General features: G+C 34.5%; 1 pseudogene; it reads left to right on the top strand.

Annotated features, from left to right (window-relative positions):
* The first annotated feature begins 6146 nt into the window (after positions 1 to 6146).
* Positions 6147 to 14161, top strand: LOC114086008 (small ribosomal subunit protein uS2 pseudogene; annotated as a pseudogene).
* Positions 14162 to 20983: the final 6822 nt, after the last annotated feature.

The following is a 20983-nucleotide window of genomic DNA, read 5'->3' as shown; positions in this document are numbered from 1 at the left end:
AGTGGTTCAAGAAGGCATCTTTGTCTTTCCTCAGTTCTTAGAGGAAATGCTTTCAATTTCTCTCCATTTAGAATAATGTTGGCCTTGGGTTTAGCATATATAGCTTTTGTAATGTTGAGATACGTTTCTATTATCCTGGTTTTCCTAGCATTTTGAACATGAAGGGGGTGCTCTATTTTGTCAAATTCTTGCACTTATTTTGATTTCTCATTTCTTCTTTATCAAGATGGGAAAGAATAATGAAACATTTAATATACATTGCAATGATAAGTTTGGCTTATCTCTTTATGTGCTAGGAACTTTTAGAAACCTAGAAGTTGAATTAATGGGGTTGCAGCTGTCTTCAGCAAGGTTTGGAAGAAGCACCAACTGTGGAGCCAAATAACTTGTTTCTAGCCCCAGTGGTGCCTCCTACCGGGCGCACAGATCCTTTTCCCAACTTCTTCCTCGCTGTGGACTTAGTTTTCTTATTCATAAATTGAGTTGTTTTAGGAGAAAAGTGTTATGTCAGTGACTTCTAGGTCAATGCTTCTGCTTTGCTTTGAACATGAGATTCCTCTTAAGTCGGAATATCAGCCTCTGTACTACAGGTGGTTTCTGTGTACCTCCCACATTTTTCTACTGGGAACTTTTTCAATGTTTGTGGACTCACCTGAAGACTGGCAGGCATTTTTGTTGATTTGACAGACATACAGCATGCTATGTGTTGTTCAGCACTATAAGCAATTTCCTGGGGCACTTTAATATTGAAGGCTTAGCTCAGGGGTACGGATCGTGAATGAAGTTGCTACAAAGCAATTTCACTTTTACAATGCCTACTCCTAGAAGCATGTGTATCTGTATCGCCAATGATCCTACAATCTAAGACAAATAAGCAAACAAGAACACGAGTCAAAACAGCTATCATTTGAGGACAGAATAGGGATATCAAACTATGGAGTAGATATACCTTTCTAAGGCAAGTATACCAGTTAATATATTATAGTTGAATAAAGGCCACTCAAATATACAAAAGCCTAATTTCTAGAATTTCTAAATGTAATCTTGTTTGAAAAAAACCAAAAAACAACAACTCTATAGATGTAACTAAATTAGGAATTTTGAGATGAAGTGATTACCCTGGATTACAGTGATGGGTTCTAAATGGCGACTTAAGTATCCTTATTCAAATGACACACACAGAGAGAAGGAAAGGAAATGTGAAGACACTGGTGGAAATTAAAAAGTTTGAGACCCCAAATACAGAAATGGCAAGGCATCCACCAAAAGAAAATTTGCATGTACAGCCCCCAGAGAGAGGACAGCCCTGCTGAACCCAGACTTCTGACTACCAGAGTTGTGAGAGAACAAATTTTTATTGTTCTGACACTAATTTGTTCTAATTTATTACAGCAACATTAGGAAACTAGTACACAGTAGAGTTTTAAAAGTTTTTTTTTTATATATATATAAAAATATCTTCTCACTTTCCAAAAAAGATTAAGTGGAAAAATTTCATTTCAAGTCAAAGAAATTTGGTAGTAATCACCAAATCAAAAGGATATGACACTACTAAAAAGAGAGTTCCTCAAATATCATAAAATAATCTCAGAATTTCAGGCAGGAGATGAAACTAGGACAAAACACATCCCCAAACCAGCATAGAAGAAGCAAAGAGCATAGCTTCTTAGAAGGAACTCTTATAGAAAAAAAAAAAAAAACACAATCTTATAATGAAAAGAAATTAAAATGTAGAAATTCTTCACTAGGAATTCTTATTTCTTGTCTTGGGATGGAGAGCTCCAGCAGATTTTCATGAAATAATATTGTAAGCATACCCTCATTACTCACCATGTGGCTATTAAATGGTTAGCTTGTGTCAGCTTGTTAAATCTTCTCAACAAGGCTTTGAGTCAAACTTACTTTTTGGTGAAGGGAGAGGATACCAGGAATTGAACTCAGGGGCACTCAACCACTAAGCCACATCACCAGCCCTATTTTGTATTTTATTTGGAGACAGGGCCTCAGTGAGTTGCTTAGCGCCTCCCTGTTGCTGAGGCAGGCTTTGAACTCGATCCCTCTGCCTCAGCCTCCTGAGCTGCTGGGATTATAGGCATGCACCATTTCACCTGGCTAGGTGAACTTATTTTTAAATTATGTTTTAAAGATAAACAAAACAAGACTTATAAATTTTAAATAACTCATCTCAAATCTTGTTACTCTCGTACAGAGAATAATTCAAATCTTGTAAAGATTCCTTATCCACTGTAGGGAAACCTCAAAGGGTAGAAATTTGGCAGTATCCTTTTGGTTTTAGAATAAGTCTGATAAAAATGATCTAGCATTCAAAACTAAGAGGAACTCTTTTGAAACACCCTATGAGAAATCTCTAGAGAGGAACCCTGATTTTGCCACTGTGACCCATTTGTATGGTTCAGAGACTGTTGAGTCTACTCTCTCTGCTCCAATTCCACATGGAAACCTGTTCTATATTTCCCTCTATGACTCTCCATGGCAATTATTTGACACTTTAAAACCTCAAATTATGGCAAATACTTTTAGCTACAGTTGCAAAAATCTTGCTTTGAGAAGAATAGTTAGATATGACTATGATGGCATAGATACAAAGTCCAGTCTGTTGAACTTAGTACATTTTGAGGGGTATTTATTTTAAACTATAACTTCTGAAATCAGTTGTTTTTTGTTTATTCGTTCATTTATGTGTGGGGCGTGGGTGGGGGGGGATATGTCTTTTAGAAACTGAGAAATATAATCAACCTAACTCAATAATTGAGACCCCGATATAGGAAAAGGTCAAATCAAAACTTCTCTCCTGGGTTCATCTGAGATGTCAGTGACTTGATCTTCCATGAATTTTATACTCCGAGTTTACTTAGGGTTGCCATTTATTAAAAGGGCCAGTTTAAATACTGTCTCAAAATTGTTCTCTCAGAACATTCACTTTTATGAGCCTAATCCTAATCCTTTCTTTCCTTCCTTCCCATATCTATCTACTTAGACTTAATATACACTTTATATTATTCTGTCTACTCATCACATATCATCAATAGGACCATTAACATTATGAATCTATAGATATACAGTGACTACATTTACATGTGAATTTCAATAAATATTCACCTGTAATCCTGTAATGTCAATATTGATCAATATTATAATAAAAGCTGTTACAATTATAACATATGTATGTCTAAAATGACCCCCTATCCTTGTCTTGTGGAAGCTTGTGTGCTACTTTAACTGTCTGTGTATCTATGACCAATGGCTTATTAGTTTCTACTTGTCAAATAGAAAGACATTTCCTGTTAATGTCTTTCTGAGATCCTCCTAAGGGCAGAGTTGTTTCGCATGAAATGTGCACCTGACCTAACCTTTGCTAGACTTCTGTTCCAGTTGCTACTCCTGCTTTCCCTCATACCCTTTGTCTGCCCCCGTGCTGTCTGGCCACATCGATGTCACTTATACAGTTTGCTCCTGTCAACCTTCTTGAGCTGCCTGCACAACAGTATTAGAGCAGACTGCTACTGATGTCCAAATGGCTCTTCTCCCTTCCCTGTCACTATAAAGAAATATAGTTATTAGCAGGGTACCTCCTGCTGTTCAAAATGAAGATGGCATATCTTAGCTTCTATTTAAGCTGTGTGTGCCCATCAGCTGAATTTGGGCCAGTGGGGATATACATCTAAGTGATACGTAAAAATTTTAAATCATATTTATACCTTTCCTAACCCTTTTCCCCGTCTCCCAGTGACTTTGTTAAAATGCAGAAGAATGGAAAAGCCATCTGGATCATGAAGCAAAAAAGCTACTTTCTAAGGACATCAGAGCCAAGCTGTAAGACTTTTGTTTAGCTATGCTGAGGAGTCACCATTTACATGTGCAAGTGAGGAAATATGACTGAATGCCACAAAAAATAGGGCTGTTTATATATCACATATATATGGGGCTCTGAAATGTCCTGGTTGAGAAGATCATGCTCTTCATATTTATTTGGAGAAATTATTATTCATCACAGAATACCACTAGAAATTTGAGATACATAAGCCTTCAATCACCCAGTTAGTTTTGAACTATAGAAGATTCCTTATAAACACATAATATATGTATTCTTTCTCCTGAATCTGTTTCTGACTACAGATATTTCTTTGAATAAATCATCTAATCTCTCTAAGCCTCAGTTTTGTTTCTACAAAATTAAAATATTAACCCTGCTTATTTCACAGGGTTGTTGTGAGGATCAAATGGGAAAAAAATATGAGAGAGCTTTGCAAATTGTAAAAAAAACAAGTATTTGAAGATTTATTATCAGGAAATAAAACTTTTGTAATTTTAAAATGTAAGTTTTTCTTTATTGTATTATTTAATCCCAGTTCAAGTGTTTTATTTTATAATATCAACATATTATATGAATACTTCTGTAATACATTTTATGTTCTGAATTATTTTTCATTACTTTAACAAATATTAACATTTTCTATGTACCAGACACTTTAAGACAAATGACAATTTGGTATTAACCTTTTGAGAATCTCAAGTTCAAATTGAGTATAAATTTAAAAAAAAGAAAACTATTGTAAGTTAATAATTGAATTATAGAGTTTAATTTTGCAGGATTATATTGGAATATAAAGATTTCCAGAAGGAAAGAGGCAATTTGAAGGATATTGTAGAGATTCCCATTTGAATAAAGATGTTTGTAAATTAACAATAATTTTGATGAAAGTAGCCTAAATCTAAATATATCTAACTAAAAAATAAAAGAAAAAAGAAAGAGAGGCAGAGTTTGTGTTATATAATTGTACAGTCCAGAGAGGAACTTGTTTCAGGCATAATTGGTCTATTTTAAACTAGAACATAGTATCACAACTCTCTACTATCCCTATGCATTGACTATTCTCCTGTAATATTTCCTGTGTGGTGTACAAAACGGTTACCAGAAGCCCTAGGTGTATCTATACACAATATAGCTGAGACTACCTAGAAAAGAGTATTTTCTCATGGCTAACTCCAGTGAAGACATGAGGAAGACCTCAGTATGTATTACATATTTAGCAATGAACAATTATTGTGAGCAAGAACATGAGTTGTCTAAGCATTTTGCCTGAATAAATATTGGATTAAGGAGAGCTCCTTCAAATATATTTTAGCTATTTAAAATGCATATTCACAGGTATAGAATCATATCATCAGCAAATAGTGCCAATTTGAGCTTTTCTTTTCCTATAAGTAACCCTTTAATTTCTTTCGTCTAATTGCTCTTAGCCAGTGTTTCAAGAATTATGTTAAATAGAAGTGGTGAAAGAGGGCATCCCTGTATTATTCCAGTTTTTAGAGGGAATGCCTTCAATTTTTCTCCATTTAGAATGATGTTGGCCTGGGACTTAGCATAGATTGCCTTTATGATGCTGAGATATGTTCCTGTTATCCTAAGGCTTTCTAGTGTTTTGAACATGAAGGGGTGCTGTATTTTGTCAAATACTTTTTTTGCATCTATTGAGTTGATCATATGATTCTTATCTTTAAGTCTATTTATGTGATGAATTACATGTATTGATTTCTGTATGTTGAACCAACCTTGCATCCCTGGGATGAATCCAAGTTGATTGTGGTGCACCATCCCTTTGATATGCTTTTGTATTTGATTTACCAGAATTTAATTGAGAATTTTTGCATCTATGTTCATGAGAAATATTGGTCTGAAGTATTCTGTTTTTGATGTGTCTTTGCCTGGTTTTGAAATCAGGGTAATATTGGCCTCATAGAATGAGTTTGGAAGTGCTGCCTCTTTTTTAATTTCCTGAAATAAATTGAAGAGTATTAGTATTAATTCTTCTTTAAAGGGCTTGTAGAACTCGGCTCTATATCAGTCCTGGGCTTTTCTCGGTTGGTAGACATTTGATGGAGTCTTCTATTTCATCACTTGAAACTGATCTATTTAAATTGTGTATATCATCCTGATTCAATTTGGGCAAATTATAGGACTTTAGAACTTTTTCAATAACTTTAATATTTCTATTTTATTGGAGTACAAATTTTCAAAATAATTTCTAATTATCTTCTATATTTCTGTAGTGTCCGTTGTGATATTTTCTTTTTCATCACATATATTAGTCATTTGAGTTTTCCCTCTCCTTCTCTTCGTCAGCATGGCTAAGGGTCTGTCAATTTTATTTATTTTTTCTAAGAACCAACTTTTTGTTCTGTCAATTTTTTAACTGTTTCTTTTGTTTCAATATCATGGATTTCCTCTCTGATTTTAATTATTTCTTGTCTTCTACTGCTTTTAGTGTTTATTTGTTCTTCTTTTTCCCTTGGGCTTTGAGATGCATGTTAAGTCATTTATTTGTTGACTTTTTCTTCTTTTAAGGAATGAACTCCATGCAATGAACTTTTGTCTTAGAACTGCTTTCATAGTGTCCCAAAGAATTTGATATGTTGTATCTATGTTCTCATTCACCACTAAAAATGTTTTAATTTCCTCCTTGATATCTTCTGCAACCCATTGTTCATTCAGTAGCATATTATTTAGTCTCCAGGTGTTGGAGTAGTTTTTAATTTTCATTTTATTATTGATTACTAATTTCAATCTATTATGATCTGATAGAATGCAGGGTAGTATCTCTTCTTTTTTATATTTGCTAAGAGTTGCTTTGTGGCATAGTATGTGGTCTATTTTAGAGAAAGATCCATGTGGTGCTGAGAAGAAAGTGTATTCTCTTGTTGAAGGATGAAATATTCTATATATGTCTGTTAAGTCTAAGTAATTGACTGTATTATTGAGCTCTATAGTTTCTTTGTTCAGCTTTTGTTTGGAAGATCTATCAAGTGATGAAAGAGGTGTGTTAAAGTCACCTCAAATAATTGTTTTGTGGTCTGTTTGACTCTTGAACTTGAGAAGAGTTTCTTTAATGAATGTAGATGCTCCATTATTTGGGACATATATATTTATAATTGTTAAGCCTTGTTGGTGCAAAGTTCCCTTGAACAGTATGTAGCATCGTTCTTTATCCTTTTTGATTGACTTTAGTTTAAAGTCACTTTATTTGATATGAGGATGGAAACCCCTGCTTGCTTCCACAGGCCATATGAGTGGTATGATTTTTCCCAACCTTCACCTTCAGGCTGTGGATGTCTTTTCCTGTGAGATGAGTCTCTTAGAGGCAGCATATTGTTGGGTACTTATTTAAATACAATGTACCAGTCTATGTCTTTTGATTGATGAATTTAGGCCATTAACATTCAGGGTTATTATTGAGACACGATTTGTATTCCCGGTCATTTTTGTTTATTTTTGGTACTTAATGTGACTTGTTTTCTTCTCTGATTAGACTTTTTTTTTTTAGGGTAATACCTTCCTCTGCTAATTTTCATTATTGTTTTTATTTACTCTTCTTGGAATTTTTGCTGAGGATATCCTGTAGTGCAGGCTTTCTAGTTGTAAATTCTTTTAACTTATTTATCATGGAAGGATTTTATTTCATCATCAAATCTAAAGCTTAGTTTTGATGAATATAAGATTCTTGGTTGGCATCCATTTTCTTTCAGAGCTTGGTATATGTCATTCCACAATCTCCTGACTTTGAATGTCTGAGTTAAAAAAATCTGCTGAGATATGAATTGGTCTCCCTCTGTATGTGTTCTGATTCCTCTCTCTTGTGGCTTTTAAGATTCTATCCTTATTCTGTATCCTAGGCATTTTCATTATAATGTGACTTTGTGTAGATCTATTGTAATTTTGTACATTTGGTGTCCTGTAAGTCTTGTGTATTTGGTTTTCCAATTCTTTCATCATGCTTGCGAAATTTTCTGATATTATCTCATTAAAGAGATTGTGCATTCCTTTGGTTTGAAACTCTGTGCCTTCCTCTATCCCAATAATTCTTAGCTTTGGTCTTTTGATTCTGTCCCATAATTCTTGGATGTTCTGTTCATAATTTCTTACTATCTTCACTGTGTGACCAACTTTATTTTCCAGATTGTATACCTTGTTTTCATTATCTGATGTTCTTTCTTCCAAGTGATCCAGTCTGTTGATTATGCTTTCTATTGAGTTGTTTTATTGGATTTATTGTATCATTTATTTCAAGGATTTCTGACTGGTTTTTTTTTTCAGTCTCTGTCTCTCTCTTAAAGTAGTCTTTTGCTACCTGTAATTGCTCTCTTATCTCTTTGTTGGAGTGATCAATTTTTGCCTGTATTTGCTCATTTAGGTCATTCTTTAATTCACAGATCATTCTAATTATGAACCTTCTCAACTCCTTCTCTGATATTTCATCAACTTTGCTGTCTATTGGTTCTGTTATTATAGTGCCCTGATTTGTTTGGGGCACTTTCCTCCCTTGTTTTTTCATGTTGTCTATGTGTCTTCCTTTCTTGCAGTGTGTATCTTTGATATTACAGTTTCTTACCTATATTCTTGTAGTACCCGTGCAGACTGTCTGTACCTCACCTTGATGTTGGGCTTCCAGACCCTCATGTTGTCTCTCAATGTATGCTACTGCGTCCTGGTCCTGGGTACTACACAAGTTGGTGTGGACAGATCTGGGCAGGGCCTGGACTCCCGCCATAGTCTGTTGGTCAGGAGAAGAGTTCCTATGCCAGAGGCTGGGCTCCAGCAGATGCCTGCCAGTGGAGGGGTGCACCCAGGCATACTGTGAGCCTGGGCTCTGCACAGACTGGTTTGGGTAGATCTGAGCCACTGGGCTTGACCTGCCTTGGTAGTCTGCTGGTTGGAAGGGGAGGTCCTGTGCCAGAGGCTAGGCTCTGACCAATGTCTGCCCCATCAGTAGAGATGTGGACGGAGCCTACTGTGAACCTGGGTTGTAGTTGGGTTGGTATGTGTGGGCGGGGCTGGGTCTCTGCTTCCAAGGTAGTCTGCTGGTTGGAGTGAAGGTCCTGTGCCAGAGGCTAAGCTCTGGAAGGTGTCAGCCCCACCAGAGGAGAAATGGACCAGGCCTACTGTGAGCTTGGGTCCTGCACAGGCTGATGTGGGTGGATCTGGGCCGCTGAGCTTGACCTCCTCCCGATACTCATATGTATATATGTATGTATGTAATCATTGGCTTAAGGTCTCACTCCTGTATATAATAAGGAACTTTGTCCCAGCCCAGGACATTGCTGTTTTCTGTCTGTACAAAGCATATGTGAAAAGCATGGGGAAGGCTTACTAAATGTTTATTTAAAGAATGCATGAACAGGGGGTTGGAGTTGTGGCTCAGTGGTAGAATGCTCACATAGTATGTGTGAAGCGCTGGGTTGGATCCTCAGTACCACATTAAAAAAAAAAAAAAAAAATATATATATATATATATATATATATATATATATATATATATATATATATATCAAAGGTATTGTATCCAACTGCAACTAAGAAAAAAATTTTTTAAAAAAGAATGAATAAACAAAAGGCAAACAGATGTCAGCTATGAAGAAAAAGAATAGTGTCACCAGCAGCAATACATGTATCTGTATATATACCTAAAAATGCCTTTCTATCTATCTATATTTAGGATTTCTTTTAAATCTTTCATCAAATACTGTAATGGATCAATATATCCCTGGAATAAAGATTTTTCACTGTAATCTGTAATAAAATTTATATTTTAGCAGCAATTAAGAAAGTAAAAAGTTCTCAAAGTTATAGAACTTCATGTATTTATCCCTGAGGATAGTTTTAAAACATAATGCAAGTTCTAGGTCAGGCAATACAATAAGTTCTCTAATATAAAATAGCTTTTTATAATCAAAAAGTCAAATATCAGTGAGTCAACTGTAGAGAACTTATTGCCCCCATAAACAAAAATATACTGGTAGATCTTGCCAAACTCTGCAATATTCTGCTTTTGTGGAGTTGGTTTCTTCCCCTAAGAGGCTCATCTTGTGATGCTCACATGGCTTGCAATAGCTCTTAAAACTACATCCTTCCTCATTTTTCTTGATCAGAAGGAAGAAATATCCTATTCACCACATTCTAAACAAAATATCTGAGAGATACTATAAACTTGCTTAGGTGTCCTACCTCTCCCTGAACCAATCTAGGCATTAGTTTCCAAATTTATCTAACAAATACCACAGAACTGGGGACAAAAAAGTGCAAATTTATTTTCCAACAAATTTGGAAGTTTGAAGTCTAAAGTAAAGGTGTCTCCAACATTGATTTCTTCTCAAGGTCTCTCTTTTTGGAAAGAGTTACTCTGATGTATTCATTTAGCAAAAATCCTGAATACAATATACAATTGTTAGGTATAGTTTTCCAAATGTACATTAGATCCCCAAACTTATTTATCCTATTTACCTTCTACTTTGTGTCTTTTGACTATATATTGCCATATTCTCTTCCCACCCATATCCTGCTAACCACTATTGTAATCTGTATCTGTATATAGTTTTATTTTTCCCCCACTCTGCCTCCACATATGACATCATACAACATTTTTCTTTCTGTGTATGGTTTTCTTCTCTTAGCATTCTCTAGTTCCATAATGTGTGGAAAAGGGCAGATATCTTCCTTTTTGTGACTGAATAATATTCTATTGGATGTGTAAAATCGTCTTTATTCATTGATATATGGATAAACATTGAGGGGTTTTTTTTTTTTGTATCTTGGTTATTGTGAATAACACTGCAATGAACGTGGGAGTGCAAATATCTTTACAAACTTTTAATTTAATTTTCTTTTTGTGTATACCTTGGAGAGGGATTAGGAGGACATATGGCAGGTATATTTTTAATTTTTACAGGAGCCTATATTTTACAAAATGGCTATACTGATATCTATTCTCACCAACAGTGTGGATTGGTCTCTGTTTTCTTCTTTTTCTTAACATTTTCACTGGCATCTTTAGTCACCCCAAACCCTCATGTGTTAAGCAACGTAGCAAAGTTTGATGGTAAAACAATTAGATTATGAGGGTTGTGAACTCACCATGAATAATCCATTTGATGGATTTGATAATTTGAATGGACTACTGGGTGGTAACAGTAGGCAGGAGGCGTATACCTGGAAGAAGTAGGTCACTGGGGACATGACCTTACACTGTAACTTATCCCTGGGTCCTCTACCCTCTCCATGTCTCTTCCACTCTCTCTTCTTCCAGGTTTCCATGACATAAGCAGCTTTCCTCTGACACACCCTACTGCTATGAAGTTTTGTCTTATTCAGACCCAGAGAAATGGACTTAGACAACCATAAACTGAATCTCTGAAACCATAATCTCAAAATGAACTTCTGCTCTTCTAAGTTGTTCTTGTAAGGTATTTTGGTCAAAGCAATGAAAAGATCCTCATCAATGCTTAGTATCTGTGATCTCTTTGATAGATGTCCTGACAGGTGGAGATGGTATCTCCTTGTGACTTTGGCTTGTATTTCCTTTATATTAGTGATAGCAAACACCCTCCAATGTACCAGTTGGACACTTTGTTGTATTTTGGGAAATATCTACTCAGGTCCTTATGTCATATTTTAATACATTTGTTTATTGTTTTCATCTTGTGTTGTGTATTCCCTCATTATATATTTTTGAATATTAATCCCTGAAGGTATATTGATTTGAAAATATTTTTCCCATTTTATAGGCTGCTTTTTAACTCTCGATTGTTCTCTGTGTTGTGCAGAAGCTTTTTAGTTTGATGTAGTCCCTTTTATTTATTTTTGATTTAGTAGCCTGAGCTTTTGATGTGATATCCAAGAAATTATTGCCAAGTCCAATGTCAAGGAGGCTTCTGCCTGTGTTTTCTTCTAAGAATTTTATGTCATCAAGTCTTTTATCCATTTTGAGTTGATTTTTATGTATGGCATAAAATTAGAGTTCAACTTTATTCTTTTATATACAGAAATCCAATTTTCTTAGTGCCATTTATTGAAGAGACCAATTCTTTCCCTATTGTGTATGTGTGTATGTATGCGTGTGTGTTTTTAGTGCTTTTGTCAAAAAGTGGTTGACTCTACATGTTTGAATTTATTTCTGGGCTCTGTATTCTGTTAAATAAATCTATGTTTCTGCTTTTGTACCAGCTGACTATGTACCTTTGAAATATAATTTTACATTAGAATATGTCATGCCCCCAATTTTGTTTTTCCCTTTCAGTATTGCTTTGGCTACTTGGGGTCTTTTGTTATTCCATACAAATTCAGATTGTTTTCATATTTTTGTCAAGAAAGCCTTTGGGATTTTGACAGATATTACACTGAATTAGTACATTGCTGAAAATAGTATGGAAATTTTAACATTGTTAATTCTTCCAATACTTGAACTTGGAATTGTTTCCATTTATTCATGCCCTCTTCAATTACTTTCATTAATCTTTTATAATTTTCAATGTACAGTTCTTTCAATTCCTTGGTTAAATTTATTGCTAAAAACCTTATTTTACTTTTTCAACGTTATCGTAAAAGAGATGATTTTCTGTTTCACTTGATGATTTGTGTATAGAAATATCATGGTTAACTGGCTCCTATGGTTGTTCCATTCCTAGTGTTTTGGTGACTCTCCTTACTGCTTTCTAGAGTGGTTGTACTCATTTTTATTCCCACAAAAATACATGAGAGTATCTTTGTACCCACTTCCTCACCAGCATTTATTATCCAACATCACTCTCACTCAGGATTGCTTTGGCTATTCTGTGTCTTTTCTTCTTCCAAATGAATTTGGGGACCATTTTTTTTTCCATTCTGTGAAGAATTTCATTTGATCTTTTAGTGGGGATTGCATTTAATTTGCATGATAGTTTTGATATATGTCCTTTCCTTGGTATTTTCCCCAAAGAACTAAAATCAGCATACTATAGTTATACAGGCATATCAATGTCTTTAAAAGAGCAATTCACACAGCCAAGTTATAGAACCAGTCCAAGTACCCATTAACAGTTGAATGGATAAAGAAAATGTGGTACATATACATAATGGAATTATACCCAACCATAAAGAAGAATGCAATTATGGCATTTACTGGTGAATAGATAAAACTGGAAATCATGCTCAGTGAAATAAGCCAGATTATGTCATAAAGTCAAAGTTTTCTCTCACACTTATAAGCTAGACCAAAATAAGTGAAAAAAGTTGGGAGATTCCATAAAAATAAAAGAAAGGTCATTGGAGTAGAAGAAGGGGATTGAAGGTTAAGGAGGATGCATGTAAAAGGGTGGGACTGTGGAATGAAATTGACCAAATTTTGCTATCTCTATATAATAACATACCACAATGAATTTCACCTTTATGTATCTCTATAAATCACTAATTTTAAAAAAACAGCCTTTCTGAATTATCCATGGTGTATTTCATACAGCTTTGTTCTTGATTCCCATCATAACTTAAAGAGGGAATTTTTACAGTGTCCAGAGTCCTGATGTCCTATAAATGAAGGAGGAAGAATTCAAAATTCTTTCAACAGAAACCCACTTATGAGTCACCAACCTTAATTTACAGATGAATAATATATTTTCAGAAGGAAAAGTTATGGCATCTACATCATAAATCTGAAGAAGACCCCAGGAGAAGATTTTGCTGGAAGCTTGTGCTATTGTTGCCACTTGTTTCAACCCTGCTGATATCAGTGTGGTGTCCTGCAGGAACACTGACCAGAAGGCTGTGCTGAAGTTTGCTGCTGCCACAGAAGTTCCTGAAACCTTCACTAACCAGATCAAGGCAGCCTCTCGGGAGCCACATCTTCTGGTGGTTACTAATTCCAGGGCTGACCATCAGCCTCTTAGGGAATTAAGTTTATGTCAACCTGCCTACCACTGTTGTGTGTAATAGATTTCCCTTTACACTATGTGGACATTGCTATTCAGTGCAACCACAAGGGAGCTCACTCTATGATATGGTGGATGCTGGCCTGAGAAGTTCTGTCCATGTGTGACACCATTTCCTGTGAAGACACATTGGAGATCATGCCTGATGTCTACTTCCACAGAGACCCTGAAGACAATGAAAAGGAAGAAAAGAAGCTGATGAAAAAAAGCTGTGGCTAAGGAGGAATTTTGGGGGTGAATGGTCTGCTGCAACTCCTGAGTTCATTGCTGCTGAGGCTGAGGTTGAGACTGGTCTGCAGGAGGGCAGGTGCCCTCTGAGCTGATCCAGCAGTTCCCTACAGAAGATGGGAGGGCCCAGTTGGTGAATGAGGACTGGTCTGCAACTCCCACTGCTCAGGCCACTGAGTAGGTAAAAACAACCTCTAGTGATCTTGAGCTGTTCTTCTGAAGACACTTAAGCAAAATGAAAATAAGATTACAGAAAATAAACACCAGTTTCTGAAAAATAAAAATAAGTGAAAAAAAATAAATGGAAGACCAGTAGAGTAGAGAAAGAAAAGCAGGGGGAAGTTGAAAGGGAGGGAAAGAGGAAATAATGGGGACTGAAGGGGAGTAAACCATATTCCATGCATGTGTGATTATGTAAAAATGAACCCTACTATTATATATAACTATAATGCACTAAGAAAAATTTAAAATTTCAAAACAAAAGATTTAACATATACAATGGATTGTTATATGTCAGTTTTATTTTTTGCAACTTTATTTATTAGATCTGATGGTGTTTTTTGAGGAATGGTTAAAGTCTTTGTGGTTTTTCTACATATAGGATTATGTCACTTGCAAATATAAACAATTATACCTCTTTCTTTCAATTTATGTACCATTTTACTTGTTATTGCTCTTGATAGTACCTCCAGTACTCCCTTAAATAGATGCGGGAAGAGTGGGCATCAACAGATTCTTCAGAAATAAAAGGTATAATTAAGGCTATTTGAACAATTACTTGCCAACAATTTTGATAAGCTAGAGGAAAGGGATAAATTCCAAAAAAAAAATGTATGAGGAAGAAATAGAAAGCCTGAACATACAAATAATAAGAGATTAAAGTTGTAATTTAAAATCTCCCAACAAAGAAAGGTCCAAGCCCAGATGGCTTTATACTTATTTTCCAAGCAAAGTTAATATCAGCACTCCTTAAATTATTCCAAAAATAGAGCTGAAGAGAATACTTCTTCATATATTTTATGAGGCCAGTATCACCTTGATACCTAAGCTGGACAAAATATCACAAATGAAGAAAACTATAGACTAAGATCTCTGATGAATATCCATATAAAATTCTTAATAAAATATTAGCAGTTCCAATTCAATAACGTATCAAAAAGATCATATGTCATGATCAAGTAGGATTTATCCTCTGCATGGAAGAACAGTTTAACAAACACAAATCAGTCAATGTGACTTCACATTAATAGAATGAAAGACAAAAAATATCAATTGATGCAGACAAGGCATTCAACAAACTTCCATGCCCTTTTCAATGAAATGTTGGCAGTTTAGGTATAAAAAATAAGTTTTCCACATAATAAGGGCGTTTATGAAAAACCCACAGTTAACATCATAACTAAAGGGGAGTAAGTCAAGCTTTTCTTCTAAGATCTGATAAAAGACAAGTTTAGCCATACTAAACTTATTTAAAGAAATAAATGGACACTCTAAGATCATTCTATTGTACTTTAGAGTTTTACATGATTGTTCTGTAATGGGTTTATACATTTACCTCCTATAGCTTTTGCATGAATAGAGGAAAGTAGGTATTTATTTACAACTATAAAGCAAATTGCATTGATCCAAAGCAGTGAAGTTCATTGCCATAGAGAACTTTAGAGTTAAAAGGAACCTGTTTCATCTCGGACACCAGCATCATCCAATAGAACTTTCAGTGATGACAGAAGTTGTGTATATTTGCTCTTTCCAGTACAGTAGCCACTAGTTTTGCATGGTTATTAAGCTCTTGAATTGTGGCTGTTTTTGTGCCCGAGGGATTGAAAATGTTTTACTTTACTTAATGTTAATTAATTTAAACTAAAAAAGCCACATGTTGCTAATTACTACCACTGTGTATAGCCTAGATGGTGTCTTACTGTGTATCAATGCTAAATTCTGACAACTCTACCTCTATGATAACCTCATCTGGCAAGAACTGTTATTTTTATCCTTTTTTTCAAATAAGGATACCAAGACATAGAGTGACAGATTTCTCTGTACTGAGACCTAGATAATCTGACTCTAGAACTTAAAACCCCTAAGTTTCGCCTCACAGGAAAGAGACCAATTTCTATGAATACAAATGATTTCTTGTTTTTTTTACAGATAACTAATTCCAGAGCTTAGACTGCAACTCAGATCATTACTGAGCACCATTGGACTTCAGGTTCAAAGTTATTGTTGTTTACAGCTAGACATTTCGGAGTGTCTAGAAAATGTCTGGATACTAAAGACATGATAGTAAACAGTGGGACTATTTGGAACTTCTATTCATGAGGAGTAAGAGTATTCATAAAAAACATGGCAAATAGTAAATGACATCATAGTAAGTAGAGGGTGATAGGTGCTATGCAAAGGAAAGAGCAAAGCAGAGAGATGTAGAGAGAGGGAGGGAGAGAGAGAGAGAGGAGGATCAAAGCTGAAAGTACTAAGATTGGGATGGTAGTCAGTTGCAGTTTAAAATATAATAGGATGAACTTTAGGGAGAAGGTAGAATTTAAACAAGCAAGAAAGGGAGATAATTCCTTTTGCAACAACTGAAGAAAACAAGTTTAAAGCAAATGAAATAGCTAGTCAAATGTTCTTAAGTCAAGGATATACCTGGAAAATTCAAATCATAGCCAGGAGACCAGTGTGACCATAGCAGGAGTAAGGAGGGAAATTAGAGGAGATGAAGGGCAAATTTTTTGTGTTAAACATTGAAAGATAACAATAATTTTCAGAATTTGAGTTATATTTATTTTTAACAAATATATAAAACAAAATTTTTACATATTAATTCAGCATATGCAATATTTTGATACATATATACATTTTATTTGTTTAATTTAATTAAGGTTCAACACATCTATCTCCTAAACAATTATAATTTCTTTAAGATTAAAAATATTCAAAATCCAGTCACAGTGGTGCATGCCTGTAATTACTGTGACTCAGGAGGCTGAGATAGGAGGATTATAAATTTGAAGCCATCCTCAGAAACTTCTATGAATACAAATGATTTCTTGTTTTCTTATAAATAGAAGTGACTGAACAGTATTTATCATGTATATATACCACATTGAAAGAATCCCTAAGCAACTTAGCACAACCATGTCTGAAAATTTTTTAAAAATTAAATTTCATTAAGAAAAATTAAAAATCATTACTTATAGCTTTTTAAAATGTACAAAACATTATTGTCATCTGTAGGATTCCTATTGTGCAATAGCACCAGGACTTCTTACGCTTAACTGTAACATGGTAGTTATATTAGGGTTTTCTAATTTTTTTTAAATTTAATTTTTTTTTTTTTTACCAGAGATTAAACTCAGAGGTTTAATCCCTTTGCTAAATCCTCAGTTCTTTTTTTTTATTTTTATTTTGAGACAGGGACTTGATAAATTGTGGAGGCAGCCTTTGAATTTGAGATCCTCTTGCCTCAGCCTCCTGAGCTACTGGGATTACAGGCATGAGTCACTGCTCCTGGTAAGTTTTATTTTTAATGGAGCACTAATTTGTTTTAAAATAACTGAAAAGACCCAGGTAGTTTAATTGGGAAAGGGGATTAAAATATTATCCATATCACAGGATCCATAGTTTGCATTTTTTTCTTAGTTTGAGGTATGTATTCAGTTTAGAGGTCCTACATATACATATTTCATCTACTTCTGCATTCACATATACAGATACACATATGTAATTGAATACTTGAACATTAGCATAAATGCATATGTGTATTTGTGCATTTGCACAGAAATAGCATGCATTTTTAAGTCAGGGTTTTCTAGAAGAACAGAATCAGTATACATACATACAGATTTTTTTTATTTTACTTTTTAAAATTTTTTTATAAAAGGGTATTTTTTTAGATCAGCTTATAAAATCAGAAGCTGAGTAGTCTCACAATAGCTATCTGTAGACTGGAGGGCAGGAAGAACCAGTAACTTCTCAGTGCAAAAAAGCTGGAGCCTCAGAAGTGGAGGGACCAATGATACAGATTAAAGGCCTGAGAACTCCCTGGAGAATTACTGATCATAGTCTACTTTGGAAAAGGGACTTATGTGCTCAGGCCATCAGAGTAGTAATCCAGACAGCTGCCCCTCTCAGTTTACTATCTCACATGAAAATCATCTCTGGAAACACCCTCATTGACAACCCCAGATGTCTCTCAAACATAGGGATCTCCAAATCCAAACAAGTTGGCAATCCAGATTAACCGTCATAGTACCTGTTGACCAAATATTCCCCATTTTTCCTTCCCTTCTACTCTCCCCAGATACTATTAGCCACCATTCTACTCTCAACTTCTATTAGATCAACTTTTAGATTCCACATAGGAGTGTGATCATTCAATACTTGTCTTTCTGAGCTAGGCTTATTTCACTTAACAAAATAACCTCCAGTTTTATCCATGTTGGCACAAATGACAGGATTTCATTCTCTGTGGTTGAACAGTATTTACCATGTATATATACTGCATTGAAAGAAAATCAAGTAAGAGACTACTTGGGTAATTGGCATGATAAATGATGGTATCTCACTAAAGCTGTGATATATGATCAAACTCTGGATATATTTTGAAGGTAGAATTAATTGAACTTTTTGATCAGTAAGGTTCAAGAAGAGAAGAGGATAGAAATGAGCTATGAATTCGAGTTTTTATAGATTGAGAAGACAAAAGAAAGGTGTTAAATCAACTATGATAGAAAAAGCTATTTGTGGAACATATGTGGGAATATCAGAAGTTCCCAGGTTTTCCCTTATGAAGTTTGAGATATCCATTAGCTGTAAGCTTGAGATAGCAGAGGATTGGTTTGATACATGAGTTTTAGATGTGAAGAGTTATTTAGGCTGAAGGTATATATTTTGGATGAGTTAACATGTAGATGACATTTAAAACAATCATAGGAGTTAGTGTAAGAGCAAAAATAAGATCAAGAGATTGATCCATGGACCATTCCTTTATTATAAAACACAGGGAGAAGAATAAAAAAAAAAAACAGGAAAAGAGATGAGATGGAGTGGTTAATGAAATGAGAGAGAAAGCGTGACGGTTATGTCCTAGAAAATAATCAAATAATGTATTTCAAGGACAAGGAAATGATCAATTCTATCAACTACTGATAAGAGGTTAACATAATTTTCTCCTGGATTCAGCAAACTGGAAATCACTGGATGTGTCATTGAAAAGCAGTTTCATTGTCGTTTAAGCATAAAAATTTGGTTGAAGTGAGTTTGAGAGAAAATCAGGAAAACAGGAATTAGAAATAGTGAGTAGTGTTAATTCATTTCAAGCACAAAATAGGAGAGTCCTTCATTGGAGATCAGATTCCAGCAAAGATATCTGATTTTTTTTGTTTTCATGAAATAAATTTTCAAAAAGTGTTTTTATGCTATTGAGAAAAAACAAAAGCATCAAGAAGATAATGAAAGAAAGGATTGTCTCAACAAAATGGTTGAAATAGAAGAGATGGAATTTTGGAATTTAGTGCAAAAGTGGAGAGACTGCCTTAACTAAGAGAAGGGAAAAACAGAGAATGAGGGTGGATGCAAATGCTACTGAATGAGAATTTTTAAAACTCTACTTGGTTCTTTCTAGACCAAAGCAACTAAAAGTTTTTGCTTGGTCTTTGGTCGCAAAATAATATATTCAGTTCACTTCCATTCTCAAATCATTGCTATTTTATTTATTCCCTTAGATTTTTAAAGAAAAACGTCTATTCTAGACCTAAAACCTATGTTTGGGATAGACATTGTTAGGTGCTTATGTATATATGTTCTCATTTTTCTTTCTTCAATTTTGTTTGGTGGAAATGTACCAGCTTAGACCCTTTTCCAGGAATTCATGACATTATCTCATATATATGGCAATATTTTTCCTTCTTAAAACGAGCATATGCTACATATCATTGCAGCAAGAATCCTTCAGTCATGAGACAGTAAACATGAAGATCAAAGTATACATATTAAGAAAAGCAGTGTAGAATGATGGGTAGAACCTAGGCCCCTAATAATAATATTGAACCACCATTCAGGCTATGGAATATCTGTGGCATGAGATGAAAAAAAAATCCACTCTAGGAAGGTTTTTCTTATTTGTAGCCAATTTCTTTAAAAATTTTCCTAAGTAGCTTTGGGCATTTGGAGTTGTTAATTCTGTGAGACTATGTGACATGGGTATTCTTTTCCTGAGGCCCTCTCTTTGATCTTTTAGATTGATCCTGAGAGAAGGTTCAGAAGCGCAAGACTTGTGGGGAGAACAACTAGAACAAAGCTTAGTTTTAAGAATATCTAATAGCTTTCTTCTCAAAAGGGCAGATTGCCTATAGAAAGTCTGATTCTGTTTTCCATTAAAAAAAAAGGGAATACATACTGATTCTCCTAGAGCCAAAACCTTTTTCATGATTGCCCCCTCTCTCTGAAGCTGTATGCCCCAAACCACAAACACACACAAAAACACACTTTATACACATACACAAATATACAGACATAAAATAACATTCGCATTTTATTGAATTTGAATTTTATTTTTAAAATACTTTTATTAATTTTTTATTTATATATGACAGCAGAATGCATTACAATTCTTATTACACATATAGAGCACAATTGTTCATTTCTCTGCTTGTACACAAAATATATTCACACCGATTCGTGCCTTTATACATGTACTTTGGATAATAATGTCCATCTCATTCTACTATCATTTCTAATTGAATTTTATTGAACTTGAATTAGTTATCAGTATTAAATATCATAGGAACTGTGTGCAATACTGAAAAGACTGGATGAAAATAAGAATAAACTAAAAAAAGTATTAAAATTAAAAAAACAGGAAAGTGTTTATGCAGAATATTTATCAAAAATCAATTTAGCTATGGGTTAAATATGTTACTAAAGGAAAATGGATGAGCAAGTGATGTTTAGAAATGCAATATATAAATATGCATGTTTAATTAAATATTATAACATTTTTATA

This window comes from Marmota flaviventris, chromosome 3 (genome assembly GCF_047511675.1).
Source record: "Marmota flaviventris isolate mMarFla1 chromosome 3, mMarFla1.hap1, whole genome shotgun sequence".
Lineage (NCBI taxonomy): Eukaryota > Metazoa > Chordata > Mammalia > Rodentia > Sciuridae > Marmota > Marmota flaviventris.
This window is presented reverse-complemented; position numbering and strand designations above follow the sequence as displayed.